The sequence below is a fragment of the Thunnus albacares genome, chromosome 6, assembly GCF_914725855.1.
Source record: "Thunnus albacares chromosome 6, fThuAlb1.1, whole genome shotgun sequence".
NCBI classification, from domain to species: Eukaryota; Metazoa; Chordata; class Actinopteri; order Scombriformes; family Scombridae; genus Thunnus; species Thunnus albacares.
In genome coordinates this window covers 33,504,651-33,518,791 of record NC_058111.1, presented here as the reverse complement: position 1 = coordinate 33,518,791, position 14,141 = coordinate 33,504,651, and the positions used below count along the sequence as shown (strand labels likewise).

General features: G+C 39.2%; 1 long non-coding RNA gene across 2 annotated transcripts; it reads left to right on the top strand.

Moving 5' to 3' along the window:
* The first annotated feature begins 444 nt into the window (after positions 1-444).
* Positions 445-9,590, top strand: LOC122984052. 2 transcript variants are annotated; one of them, XR_006403813.1, is made up of 4 exons: positions 445-1,949; positions 2,879-2,934; positions 4,645-4,863; positions 8,078-9,590. It is a non-coding gene; the product is annotated as an uncharacterized LOC122984052 (long non-coding RNA). The 2 variants fall into 2 exon arrangements; XR_006403814.1 differs by lacking the exon at positions 8,078-9,590 and having other exon boundaries at positions 4,645-4,892.
* The last annotated feature ends 4,551 nt before the right edge of the window (positions 9,591-14,141 follow it).

Here is a 14,141-nt window from a genome sequence, read left to right as displayed (position 1 = left end):
AAAAAACCTAAATGCTGTTTACAGTCCACAGCAGTACAACAACAACAGAAAGGATAAAGAAAACATGTCTCAGCTCGATGTAGACAGCTCTTGCGTGTCATGTGTTGTCCTTAACTGTTTTGTCACTTTTTTACCAACATACTCCAACAGAAGGAGACTGGAGTGTCCAGTTGGTCAAGGGGTATGACCACAATGTATATACTGTATTGTACCACTGGCCATAATTGTAATGTCCCTGGTTCAAGTCTGGCCACGGACCTTTGTTGCATGTTGCAAGTTGCCAGACCAAAATGCCTTGGTTTTGTTTAAAGGGGCCTTTACAAAAAAATAACTCTTTCAGATGTTTTTAAAATGTAGCAAGTAAAAGTGTAAATTAACATATAATCATAAAATTATCAGTTAAAAATAAAAAATAAAATTAGCAATTAAAAGTATTAAAAGCACATATACATTAAGGCTACTTCCACATAAAAGCAACATATGCTTCTGCTAAACATGCATACACAAACCCCCCCCCACACATGTTCAGGCCTTAGTTCATGCAGACAACCTGCTCTGCTGGGAGCTGTGCAGCATGCAGCTCAGGCGCAGCCTTCACATGGTGTCACAGTGGGAAACAAGCCGACCAACAGTACGCAACAGGATAGAAATATACATATTAAAACAGAAAGGCATGTAGTGTTTACGGGCATTTGTTCCATGCATATTGCTGTGGCGTGAAATGAATGTGACCATGAATCCCAATAAGGAAAAACCAGAATGGCAGGATTCGATGATTCATCAGCAGAGGGATGACATGTGATGAAACTTTATTGAATATAAAGCAGACAGATGGACAAACTGAGGGTGAGCTCGGACTGCATGACATGCTTTTAGTAAATACTGTATGTAAGTCATGTGCACATTTACAGCAATGATAGGAAACGTGTGTGTGTGTGTGCATGTGAGTACTCGTGTGTGTCCAGAGGCGGCAGCAGCTACATGAAGAATGGCATAGGGGCCACTGAACTCATTTTCCTTTCCCCTGTTTCAACCCTTGACCTTTGACCTTCAAGGTCAGATTTGCTCCCCTCACTCCCCTCACCATCCATCAGGCTCGCTGTCCCAAACTGGGGGAAGGGGGTGTCTTTGTATCAACCCACCTCTCATCTTTTGTTTTAACCTCTTTAGCCATCACTCCTGTTGGGGGGGTATTGCGGTTGGTTTATGGCCCCGGTGGGTTATGGGTACTGGTGGGAGGAGGAGGAGGTAGGGCTACAAATCTCTGACTCGCACCTAAAGCTGTCAGTGGCGCCCCGGAGGCCCTCAGGCATCAGCCAGCACGGTCACCTTGGATTGGTGGACGTATGAGACACACACACACACACACACATACACACAGATTCGTGCATGCAGACGCCGGGGCGAGATAGCAAACAGAGAAGATCTCGCCGCCTGTACGATCCCTACCTCAATGCACAAACAGACACACACACACATACACATCGACAGGCGAGTAAACACAGAGGTTGTCACTCTGTACACTCTGCCTCAACACATACACACACCTCCTCTCCCTGTCAGAAACTCGATTAATATTCTAGAAGAGAGGAGAGAGGCCAGCGTGTGTTTACACAGATTACTGCAGACTTCCTTCCCCCCCCCTCCTCCCTGGCACCTAGAGCCCCACCCTCATACTGGGAGGTCTCTTTTCTCTCCCAGTTTGCTCTCGGCTGAGTGGAGCTGCACGATAACCGGATCAAGATGACTACGATGCGTTTGTTAATGACACGGATGCTTCCTCTATTCCCTCCGCCCTCCTCCGTCTCACAGGTGCAGGCTGGGGAGAATGTCTAGATGACCACCCCCCCCACCACCACCACCACCACCATCATCATCACCCTACTGCGCTCTGAAGCACCCTGCGGTGGGGCGTCCCGGTGAGGTGTCGGTCAAGAGGGCGGAGTTGGGTAAGTTGTGTGGGTGGGGTGATGGGGGGGGAGGTGTTGCAGTGTCAGTGGGTTGGCCCGATGGCCCTCACCGTCTGGGGTCGCCCTGCACCACCCACCCACTCCCCCACTTGGTGGCAGCTGTGTGGGGAGTGCATCCTTCACGGGCACCACAGGGGGTGAAGGTGGGTGATAGTGTATGTAAATGTGTGTGTGTGTGTGTGTGTGTGTGACAATACAGGGGAGCAGATTGGAGTCTTAGTTACACAAACATTTCCCAGAGGCAGAGCTGTTTCTGTGGCAGAAATAATTTCATTGGTTGAGTTAAACCCCAGCGGATGGAGCCAGTTTGACTGACATAAGACTGAGGTGAAGCCCAGTGAAACAGGGCAGGTGCAGGAGAGAAGCCTAGTGTGCCTAACACTAACTGAAAAAGTTTCAAATCAGCTGACCCGCTGAAACGTAAGAGCTACTGTACAGTATATAGTGTTTCTTCAGAAATATTCACCTGTCAGGGGTTGAAGGGCCTGTGAAACAGCATTTAGACATCATGTGACACAAAAACGTCTGTGTCAAACCCAGACTAATGAAATTGTTTTAACAGGCTCCTAAAGGATGAGATCGACTTTTTTATATTTGTAGTTGTGGCCATCATTTCATCATTATGCATTTGTAGCCTGTAATCTTGACAAATTGACAAATAACAAAGTTTGTATAATGTGCAGTAGTATGACAAAAAAATTAGAAATGCAAAGTTTTCTCGTTTTTGTTTAATTGAGAGAGACCAGATACTTTATCATAAATAAAGTATTACAATGTATATCTTTGACTGATATTCAATTCAAGCATATTTTAGGAGAATATTTATTGTAAATGAAAGTATAGGTTTTTTTGTTGTTTTAGCCTTAAACACATACACAGGAAGTGAGAGTACTTTTTTCCCCAAATAGTGTCTGCAGGTCTTCCTTTCCGACTGCATACAGCCCCAACAACCACCACGGAGAAGGTAGGGCAGCCTGAGGGGCAAAAGTCAGGGCATGAAGTTCTGTTAAGAACTCTATGCTGCTTGTAAAGCCTAATTGTTGTGAGCGCATGGTAACAATTGATGAGCTTATCGACACTTCTCAACAGAGCTTCTCTAATAAGGATTTTGGCAGCTGAGCACTGAAATTATTTCCTTGGTCACCCACCACTATATAAGTTCAATCCTCAAGGACTTTAGTAAAAGAATAAATAAAACTGCAATGAAAACTTAAGTTATTAAAGACACTTTTTATGTGGAAGCTTCACAATATAAGAGATGGACCAACGTGAAGGGCCTTATCCAACATTTAATAACAGCCTAATATCGGCATCATATATCGGTGTAACTCTAGTTGGCATCCAGCCTAGCACTGAGCCCCATGACTTGTCTGAGCACATCAGCAGAGCGGCCAGTCAAACGCCCAGCGCCAAGCCAACACTGAGCCTCCCCGCCCAGGCTGAGCCATGCAGCTCAGCAGCAGAGCAGTCACACCGGCCTTACCAAGGGCAAGAGTGGAGGGAATGGTCAGTGTCAGAACATGGGTATACTATATTCAGTCTGGACATGGCTTGAATCAGAGTAAATCTATTTGCATATACAAGGAATGTGATTCACCAGAGTAAACAAACAGGTCTCTTTTCATTTGCTGCATTATACTGAGTGATGTAGTGATGAATAAAAAGTGGCTAAACCGCTGTATGACTTCTGATGTGATGATTCAAAAGCCAGCGTGCACAAGTAGAACAAAACTTTGATATTATTTTTTCAGAAAGCTGCAGGACCTAAATCTTCTTTTATGCATCATAAATAAAATCAAGTCTGGTTGTGATGCAATGAGATGAGATGATACTCACAGATAAGCACAGTACTGTCACTGATTAATGAAAAACACTTGTGTTGTTATTCTGTGCTGGGTATCCTTTGAATAGAACTCCACTGCATTGATCTTATTGATGATGCATGTTTTTATGACACTATATTATTCACTTTTTTTTTCAAAACATCAAATATGGTTCGCTGTGTAATTGGTCCGTCTTAGAAACTTGGTGACTTGTTTAGAAAAATTAATTAATTAACTTACTGTATATATTGTAAACATGATTTATAATGTTTTTATTTGATTTTACATGATTCATAAAATGTATTTGAAATCAACTTATATGGGATGTGTTCATTTATAAAATGTGGTCTAAATCAACTTATATAAAAATGATTTATACATTTTTTAAATTGATCTATGTATCTTAAATATTATTTGGAAAAGTTTTATTAAAAGATATTTAAAATGACTTATTGTATAGACTACGGTTTATAACATTTATAAATCAAATGACATATATGAAATTCAATTCATAAAATGTTTTCTATATCAACATACATAGTAAATGCAATTTATACATTTTATAAAAACTACTTGTATATTGTGTACATATGTGTGTGTGTTTATGTTTTATAAATCAACTTGCATGTTGTTAATACAATTGTATTCATGGTTCTATTTACACATCAATTTACAATTTACAACATTGTAGCTGTCTGAAGTTGAACAACGACAACAACAACAAAAATTATAACATTTCCTCAGTAATCAAGAGCATTTATAAGGAGCATTTTTACAACAATACAGAGCTGCTCTGCATGTTTGTAATGGCTAAATTAGTTGATGCAAATTCTTTCTTTTTTGTGTTTCAGCCACTTTACCAGACATGTTACTGTCTACAAACTGTCCTAACCAGAGACATCTCGACTCTTCAGTGTTTCCTGTAATGTTTGACGAACCACCAGTAAGAATGACGTTCTGGTGGTGCACAGCAGCACAATACTGATGTGTCATCTAATTTCAAATCGCACTGTGCTACTACAGAAAGAGAAGAGAAGAAGAGAGAGCGCAAGGATCGGACGGTATGGAAGGTACAGAGGAAGAATAGAAATTGGGGAAGGAGAGGAAAGAGAGGAGGGGGGGGGGGATGTAGAGGGAAAGAAATCTCTGTCTCAGCAAAAGTTTTCATTAAAATTTTGAGACAAATGATCTCTGTGTCCTTCTCCTGAAGCTGCCTGGGGCGTCATGCTATTTCTATGCAAATAACAACCTCACGCCTTTGCTCCTATTATTTCTGCTGGAGCTGCTGCAACATGACCCAAGAGAGAGGGGGAGGGAGGAGGGAGAGGAGGGGGGGAGGGAGGAGAGAGAGGGAGAGTGAGGAAGGGTGATATGAAGTGAGAAAGAGAAATAAGAAGGAAAATGCAGTAGAGGAGGAAGAGGGAAAGAAGGAACGACAGGGAGGAGGGTGGAGGAGACAGTCAGACAAGCAGAGTGTGTGTGTGTGTGTGTGTGTGTGTGTGTGCGCAATGGACTCACTGAGGTGTGAAAATATATAACACTAGGAAAGAGAGAGGGAGGGAGAGGGAGAGATGGAGGGCTAAGAACAACACAAAGACACAGCCATAATTTGTTTGGAGGCTGCCTTTCTTGTAATATATGACACCCTCAGCACGGGTGCTTCCTCACTGCGCACTATTGTTTAACTGTATAGCACTTACAACACTGTCAGGACCAGTCCATCTCTCGCACACACACCTCAGGATTTACGTACTGGGCCGCTCCACCGCTGCAGCCTCCTGCAAATGTAACACAATGTGTGAAATCGGAAGCAGCAGATATATGAAATTACAACACTGTATATACATGATGTACATACTCAGAATGTGACTGTAATGAAAAGCTGCCTGTTGCTGGAAATGTAATTTTTATAAAAATGTATCATAAAACCCCCCCAAAAAGAAAAGAGACTAAAAAGCTCTATAGAAACGCAAAGCTGGATAATAATTCTTTTCATTCTCATTTCAATTCTATATCACATCTCAGTAGATAGGGTCATTTAGTTCAATGTTAGTGTAAAAATATTAATTAGTAAAGCTTTGAGTTTATTCAGTTCTATTCAGTTCATTTCAAAATTCTTTATTCGTCCCTCAAGGGCCAATTTGAGGCAAGCGAGTTTGCAAACAAAGGTACACATATACAATTCATTTACACATGTAAAAACAATCTATAAATACAAATATCACAATTTTAGAAAGTGGATTAATGACAGTAGCAAGTCTATAGCAGAACAACAATATTCAACAGCACAAAGGCACATATTATGTCAGAATAGTCAAAAGCACATTTATCAGTCTATACACAAGGCAGGCAGTTTAAATACTTGGAAGAGGTTAGGAAAAGATCATGGTTATGGTTAAATATTTTTTAAAAGCCAACAAAACTGTTTCTCTGAGACATACAGAAACCCAGACCATAGAAATATTGTGTTGTTGTTGATAAAAATTTTGTTCAATCTGTTTTCTCTCAGTGTTACATTAGAAGATTGCAGTATTGCAGCATATCATTTACACTGCTTTTCATTCAAACAGCTATCCACTTACATACTTAATAATGGTATATTCATAATGGGACCACCCATATGGTATCCTCTTTTTCTACAGGAATCAATAGAATGTAATTTAATCAATTTTCCTTGTTTCTTTCTTGCCTTCCTTCTTTCTTTCTATGTTATGTATTTTTTACCCCTATTGAAGGAATGAAAATAACATATACTTCATTTTATAGGAAGAGCATATGTCCTGTGTAAACATGTAGGTGCGCATGTGAATAGAAGTATGAAGTCTAGAGAGCAAATTCTATTCATATTCAAATAGTCCCAGATTTACCATATTTCCATCAGCAGACAATGTCAAGTAATGAATATTGATAAATGGCAACACGTCTGAATCCTACAGCAGCTGCTCAGTCGCTCCTCCAGAGGACTGGCTTTTTTATTTTTCTAGTACGTATATGGCCATATATATATATATATATATAGATATACTTTATATATGTCAATTATTAGTAGCATTTATAAAGATAAGCCACGTTGCTGTTCTGTGTGGAAACTTGCAGATTTTAATTTTTAAAAATTGCAGATTTCCCGTACAGACTGGATTAATTCCCCCTGCTGTCCTCACTGCATCATCTCCCTTCCTAACTTCTCATTGTGTCTCCAATTTTAAATAAAGTAATACTGTATATACAGTATATATACATACATACATACATATACACACACACACACACACATATATATATAATTTTTAATATTTATTTATTTTACAAGAGCACATACCACAACATTGCAACATCTATAATAATGTAAATCAGCAGTGAAATTGAAAAGATGTAATCATGCAAACTAGATTTAGTCATTGACAAGCCAATAAATATGTAGCTCACATGGGTGTTAACATTGCATGTGGGTTTGGGGTCTGCTCATATACATACATGTTGGCATGCAGTATCCTCTGTTACTTAAATTGCACAGTTGTTTATCAGAAAAATATTACAAAAGTCATATCTTAAATGTTAATTTTCAAACTGCAGTTAAGTCTGTGCTGCCATACTAAGATGATAACAATTTGCTTTATACATATTTACAATATAGTACATAATCAACCATTTCTTATATAGAACAGTTGCACTGTGGAATCCTTAAAATAACAAAATTAAATCTATGGAAAGTGTTAAAAGTGCCAGTAATAGCGTGTGTTTGGGGGTGTGTGTGTGTGTGTGTGTGTGTGTGTGTGTGTGTGTGTGTGTGTGCGCGTGTGTGCGTGCGCGCAGGCGTGTGTGCCTTTTTCTCTAAGTTAGTATTCACACACTGCCAATGTGCCTCTGAATGAGCGACAGCCACTCAGAACCAAGTGATTTGCTCTTGTGTTGTTATCAGATGAGTGAGGGGCTGATGAAAGGCAGAGGATTGTGTGTGTGTGTGTGTGTGTGTGTGTGTGTGTGTGTGTGTGTGTGTGTGTGTGTGTGTGTGTGTGCATGCATTTCTCTCATAGGCCATATTTGGATAAAAACACACACACACACTAATACATTTAGCATGTATGAATTGCGGTTAGGTTAAGGTTGAGATAAGGGTTAGGAATGTGTTTGTCATGGCTGAGGTTATGCCTCCAGGTAGGTCAGTATCCTCAAAACTGTTCCATCCTAACATGTCTCTCTCTCTCTCTCTCTCTCTCTCTCTCTCTCTCTCTCTCTCTCTCTCTGTCTCTCTTTCTGTGTGTGTGCATGTATCCACCTGTGCAGACGGCACCCTGCTGGCTGACTCACCTGCTGCCCTGTGGGAGGTAACTAGCTAGCAGCACTGCTAACCCACACAGCTAGTGAACTGTGAAACAACTGCAGTCAAAACATCAAGCCGATTAGACGCTAATTACGTCTGCTGCCATATGGTGCTAACTGACCTGCGGACACCCAAAAACATAGAAGTGTGTGTGTGTGTGTGTGTGTGTTTGTGTTTTTGTGTTGGTGGAAATTAAAGACCTGTTCTGCCTCAACACTTGCTGCTAGTTATTAGCCGGAGCTAATTGAATCCATTATATTGAACCAGTTTTTGCAAGTGACCACACACACAGATACACTCACAAGTGGCTTACAGACACTCATCAGTGGAGAAAGCAGGTGAATCTAGACAAATTGGCGTTCCTCAATGATGACCCCAAACGCCAAAGATACTTTAGGCTTCACTAGGCACGGAAACTCAGCCGAAGTCTAGTTGAAATTAATCTCCACTGACAACACAAGCGCGTCCCTCATTGTTCCTAGGTAGAGAAAACACAGATAAGATGCTTTGAAGGTGCACCAAAATGCAGCACAAAATGTAATGTTAAAAGCACTATCTGTGATCGAACCAAAACATAACAGAACCACCCATATTTAAAACGTGGACAGAAACGTGCTATTACACTTGAATTGATTGACAAGTCTTGAAAACATGGAATATAACTGAATACAAAAGACATTGAAGACATTATATGATTCCAGGCAGACACAATTGGTTATCGTTAGATTTGGCAGAAAAGGCTTTGCTCTTTAGAGGAAGCTCTTAAAGAATACAAATAGCAACAGGAGAACTAATCCCCCTTTAATAAATACGTTAAATGTTTGGGGTTTTTTGCTTTTCCTTATTTCCAGTCATATATACAATGTCACAATGTCAGATGTTCATATTAAACATGGCCAAGGTGTCAAATAATGAGGTGAACGTATGTAGAAGTTATCCCTGTCAGCAAAAAGCACCAGCTTCAGACTGTTCTGAACACTCAGTTTCCAACACTTTTTTCTACCTTCAGGCCAAGCCGACGTCAGCTCATGACGGATTCCTTTATATGGTCATCTGCTACACACACAGCACGCAAGCTCACTGCTCCACTCTGCTAACATTATGGCATTTTTCCATTGTTTTGGGGGTAGTCACGCCAAGCTGCTGTGAGTGTTTATCCATTATAAAGCAGGGCAAAGTAAAATAAGTTGTTTACCTGTTGTAGCTGGTCATCTGCAGCTCTTAATCAAACATCACCATCACTGTGGCTGATTATTCCTCTCTGCATTATTTGTAACTGATCCGCTCAACAAAAAGCCCCAAATATCTCTATATCTTGTTGTGTCGACCGGTTTTTAGCGCCACTAACAAAGCTCTGCTTATTCTGTGAGGAACGCGTTTCACTACCTCTAAATTCTCCACAATAAAATTCATCCATTATTTAGTCGTTTAAAAGCAGGAAAATGTTGGGTTTTCATCAGCAGTAACTTAATACAACTCTGATATGGCTGCCCCTCTGCAGGCTTCCTGAAAGCTGGGCAATCAGAACAGAGTGGGCTCATTTGGGGGGGCTGAGTTGTTGAAGGCTGAGCATTCAATGTAAAGTCAACATATGAAAAACTTATAATAGGGAGTAGTATCAGGTTAGAAAAGCAAACAAGATGCTCCATTTATGGTGGCCAGGGAAGGCAATCCATACTGTATATTATTACTATAAGATGCCAACAGCAAATGCACATCACCAACAGTCACATATTATTTTGCCAAATGTACAATAAAAATTGGTATCACTCCTGAAATAAAGTTACATTTTGTAACCCTTTTTGACATGTCCATGCATATAATAGCAGCAGCGGAAGCTCAAAAGGTTCTTGTGCTTTGCTAAACTTACCCCAGTTTAGCCCCATGTTATCTCATGTGTTCTCTTCCATGAGAGAATCAGGACTCTTGTGGGGACCAAAATGTTAGCTTGAATCAGAGACCCTCCCATTGGCAATGCAGCAAAATCAAGTAGACAAAGTCTGCATAATATTCAAATTTTCTTGAGGACAGAAGTTGGGACAAGTGGACACTGTTGGGTCAAATCAAGGTTCTGGTGAGCCACAGAGAGATAGCCTTTTCCAATATTATACTATTATAATATAATACATTTTGTAAAAAAAAAAAAAATTAAAAAGTCTGACTCCTATTTTTGATTTGTCATAATTTCCAACATTGCTCTATATTACAGGCTGTTGTCTTCTTTGGTTACTTCTTTATTAACTCTGGAGGAACATGTTTGACTTCGGGGGGGGGGGGGGGGGGGGGGGGGTCATCTTATATTTGAGGATGAGACAATTACATGTTCACAAGAAGTTGCATTATGGGTTTGTATCCTTAATGTTGCTAGGCTAGCGAGTGTCCAGTTTACCTACAGGAATTTCAGAAGGCTTGTTTTTTTTTGCCACGGAGGAAATAAAATCATTTAATACAATAAATAAAATCACTTTTACATTGAGTGTAAAAGGGTCCAAAGTGTCTTCCAAACACATAATCATTTGTGAAGCAGCCAAGAATTAGGCTACTGCTGTCACAGCTGACAGGGCGCTCAAGACAAAAAGACCTTAGAGGAGAGAATGTGAGTATGTGACTGATAGACAAGCTACAAAAATGGATTCACGTTCTGATTTAATGGTATTATTTCACTTTTATGAGAGAAAGACTTCAGGGATGAGGACTCTCTTCTTCTCAGATTGATAGTATTTCATGGAAACTTTGCCAACAGGACTGCTGTGCATGCAGGTGTTGGAAAAGAGGGGTTGTCTTAAAAATCAGGGCTGTCTTACATTCAGATCAACACAGACAGCCAATAGACCTGCCCTGAATCCTAAAAATTACATGTATATACTGCACATTTGCAACAGCAATTCCATGTAGGGCATAATATTTAACCAAAACCGCCATCTTAACCAAAGTTCTTTAGAAGCCTAAACATATCCACACATTAGACACAAGATGCAAACTCTGGTCTCTGGAGTTAAAGCCCTGCATTTTATAAACACATAGCCACCTCATGTATACGTACAGTATACTACTTCCCTAAAACTCCCTAAAACGTTTCCTTCAATATGTATTTGGCAAAAATATGTAATAGAATAGAAATGTAAATTTTCAAAAAAGGGTTGTAATTAAAACTTCCTTTACCACTGGATTACAATGGTGATGAATACATGACTTTTTACTTTCTACTTTCCATTGCTTACTTCTGTTGTAGATTGTAATCATAGACAATAATCATATACATATAGTCTTACCATTGTGAGCATCACAGTAAAGGATCACTAACTGCAACAAAAGGCCCAGATCTGGTAGGTGACACCCTCCCATAGTGAGAAACTGACAATATACACCCTTGACTACAACACTCACAAACATAAAAACATGGTGTCAAAAGCCCATATACAGATCAATCAGGAGAGAAAGTGAATGATGCAAAGATAAATGTTTATTATACAGATATTGATGATTAAGTGTTGTCAGAAGTCTTTGGTGCTCAGAATGGGCAGTGATGGGGAGGTGGTGGGGCGTGCATAAAATAGCATGACAGCACTAAAGGCAGAGCAGGTGAAAACATTTAAAAAGACAGCCACAAGATGATGGGCTGACCATGAAGTTGTCACTGTGCTATTGGTTAGAAGTGACCAGCTGATGTGAACAGCTGATGTTTCAATTGACTGCTGGGCAAAGACAGCAAGGAAATTACAAGTGAGAATGTGTGGGGGAATGACAGATGGTTTGAGAAATAAAACTACTGACCTGAGCATGCAAGATAGTCTTCCTGACTGAATCTTCACTAAAGCTCCATTATATAACAAAACTGAGTACACCCCTGTGTAATGTCACTAAAATGTCAAATGATTCAAAATTGTATCATCTTACAATAATTGTAGTAGTTTAGGGTGAAGTGTAGGGTATTTGATCTTATTTGTAATTAAAAGCAAACTGGTTAGATAGACTAAATGGAAAATGCAGGCCTCAAAGTACAACCTCAAGTGAGTACACCTGTGACCACTGATACATAAATGATTAAATGCCTGGGTTATGTCTAATTCAACATGGCTACACATGGTAAGGAATTGTCTGAACAAGAAATGAGATTGTGAGGGTACAGGAGGACCCATACTACCAATAGCAGAACGCACAGAGGCCGTCTTTGAAAAGTGACGGCACATACAATTCGCTATTTACGCAACCTCGCATTGAAAAACAGATGGGTAAGTGCTTTTGATTTGGTACAAGGATTATCTGTGGAAATTGGTGTTTCGGTGAATGCTCAGACAGTGCAAAGGACATTGCAAGAATCAACCTCTGTGGACGATGTCCAAAAAGAAAACCATTTCTCACAAAATGGCGCAAAATTCGAAGATTAAACTCTGCCAAAGAACATGAAAAGAAGCCAGATGAATACCCTTTTTTTCTCATCATATTTTAGTGTACTGTTTAGCTTTGTTTTTGAGTTTTTGCTCAAATTGTTTTCTTGAAGTGAATTTTAGTACAATTTAATACATAAAGCATTAGACTTGAATTAAGTTTTGAAATCAGTCTTGCTAACTTGCTACATCTGTACTGTTGCTAAAATAATCTGTTGTTACAGTGGCAAGTCAACATTTCTGAGAATGGAGCTCGATTTGTGATTCTGATGTTCCAAAGTACATGGTGAGTTCATTTTACTGTTTTATATGCTAGCATCTCCAAACAACTTAATTTTATTTAGATAATATCCCTTTGCTGTCTGTGTAGTAGCATGTACCACTTTGTTACTGATGAAATTGTTTTCTTTCATGCCCAAGTATTAGTGCATTTAGTACTATAGTGGCCTGAAACACATCAGCAATTTACAGCAATATCCCTGTCTTAGTCCTTAAGTGTTACATCCCTGGATGGATGCAACACTGAAGAATGGATGTGCTATATAAATTAAGTATTATTATTATTATTATTATTTATACTATTATCTTTTTTTTTTTTTAACCCTCTCACCCACCCACACAATCAGTCTCTTGACCACACTTTTCAGTTACTCTTTGAGTTATTCTTGGTCCGCTCTGGGTTACTGTACAAATATGGTGGTGCAACATGGCGGGCTCCAAGGAAGAGGACCTGCTCCTTATGTAGATATAAAGGGCTTATTCTGAGGTAATGAAAACACAACAATTCTTATTTTCAGGTGATTATACACTAATAAAACATACTTGTGAATATTATATTACATTTCTGCCAAGTCTGTTCCGCTAGAAGCCACTAAATTCTACACACTGCACCTTTAACTTGAAAAGTTACAGCTTGCGTTAGAGAAGCATGTTAATATTTTTTATGTTTTATGTCTTTATTTGTGTGCAATGTTCAGACTGCACAACTTATTTAAGTACAGTATTTACTTTTTAAATGACTGAAATGTAAGTTTAATTACCTGAGCAAGCTCCAAGATTTGTTTTTTCTATTACTAATTTTGTGTGAACATTTAGCATCTTCATTTAAAATATTAATAAAGTGAGACATGGTTTGAAAGTAATACCTTGAAGTTGTATCATTTGTCGTAACATTTTAAGTCACAATTCAATAATGTCTATGCTTATTCATTGTTGTAAATACTGTCAATGAGTAATTATATCAAGTCACAAGGTTTGGAGAAAAAAAAATTTAAATTTAACAAAACTCACTGTAGTCCTCACTGCTAGTAGTCAGTTACACAATAGTGTATCGAGTAAAATGTGATACATATTACAGTTACAGTAAAAATCTAACTTTACCTCTTGTGAAAACGATGTCCTTTTGGCAGTATTTTACTGTAAAAGTAGAAAATAACAGTTTTATTCCCTATTTATACAGCAAAATAAACAAACTCTGAGTTTCAGCAACAGCAAGACACCATTAATTTTACAGTATATTAATGGCAACCCTGGTGCCAGTTCTTTACTGTTTTTTGATGGAAAAATCTTTAACAGTGTACCAGTCTTAAGAGGGTTGGCAGGGGAGGAATTTTCCAATATGACAATGATCCCACACACA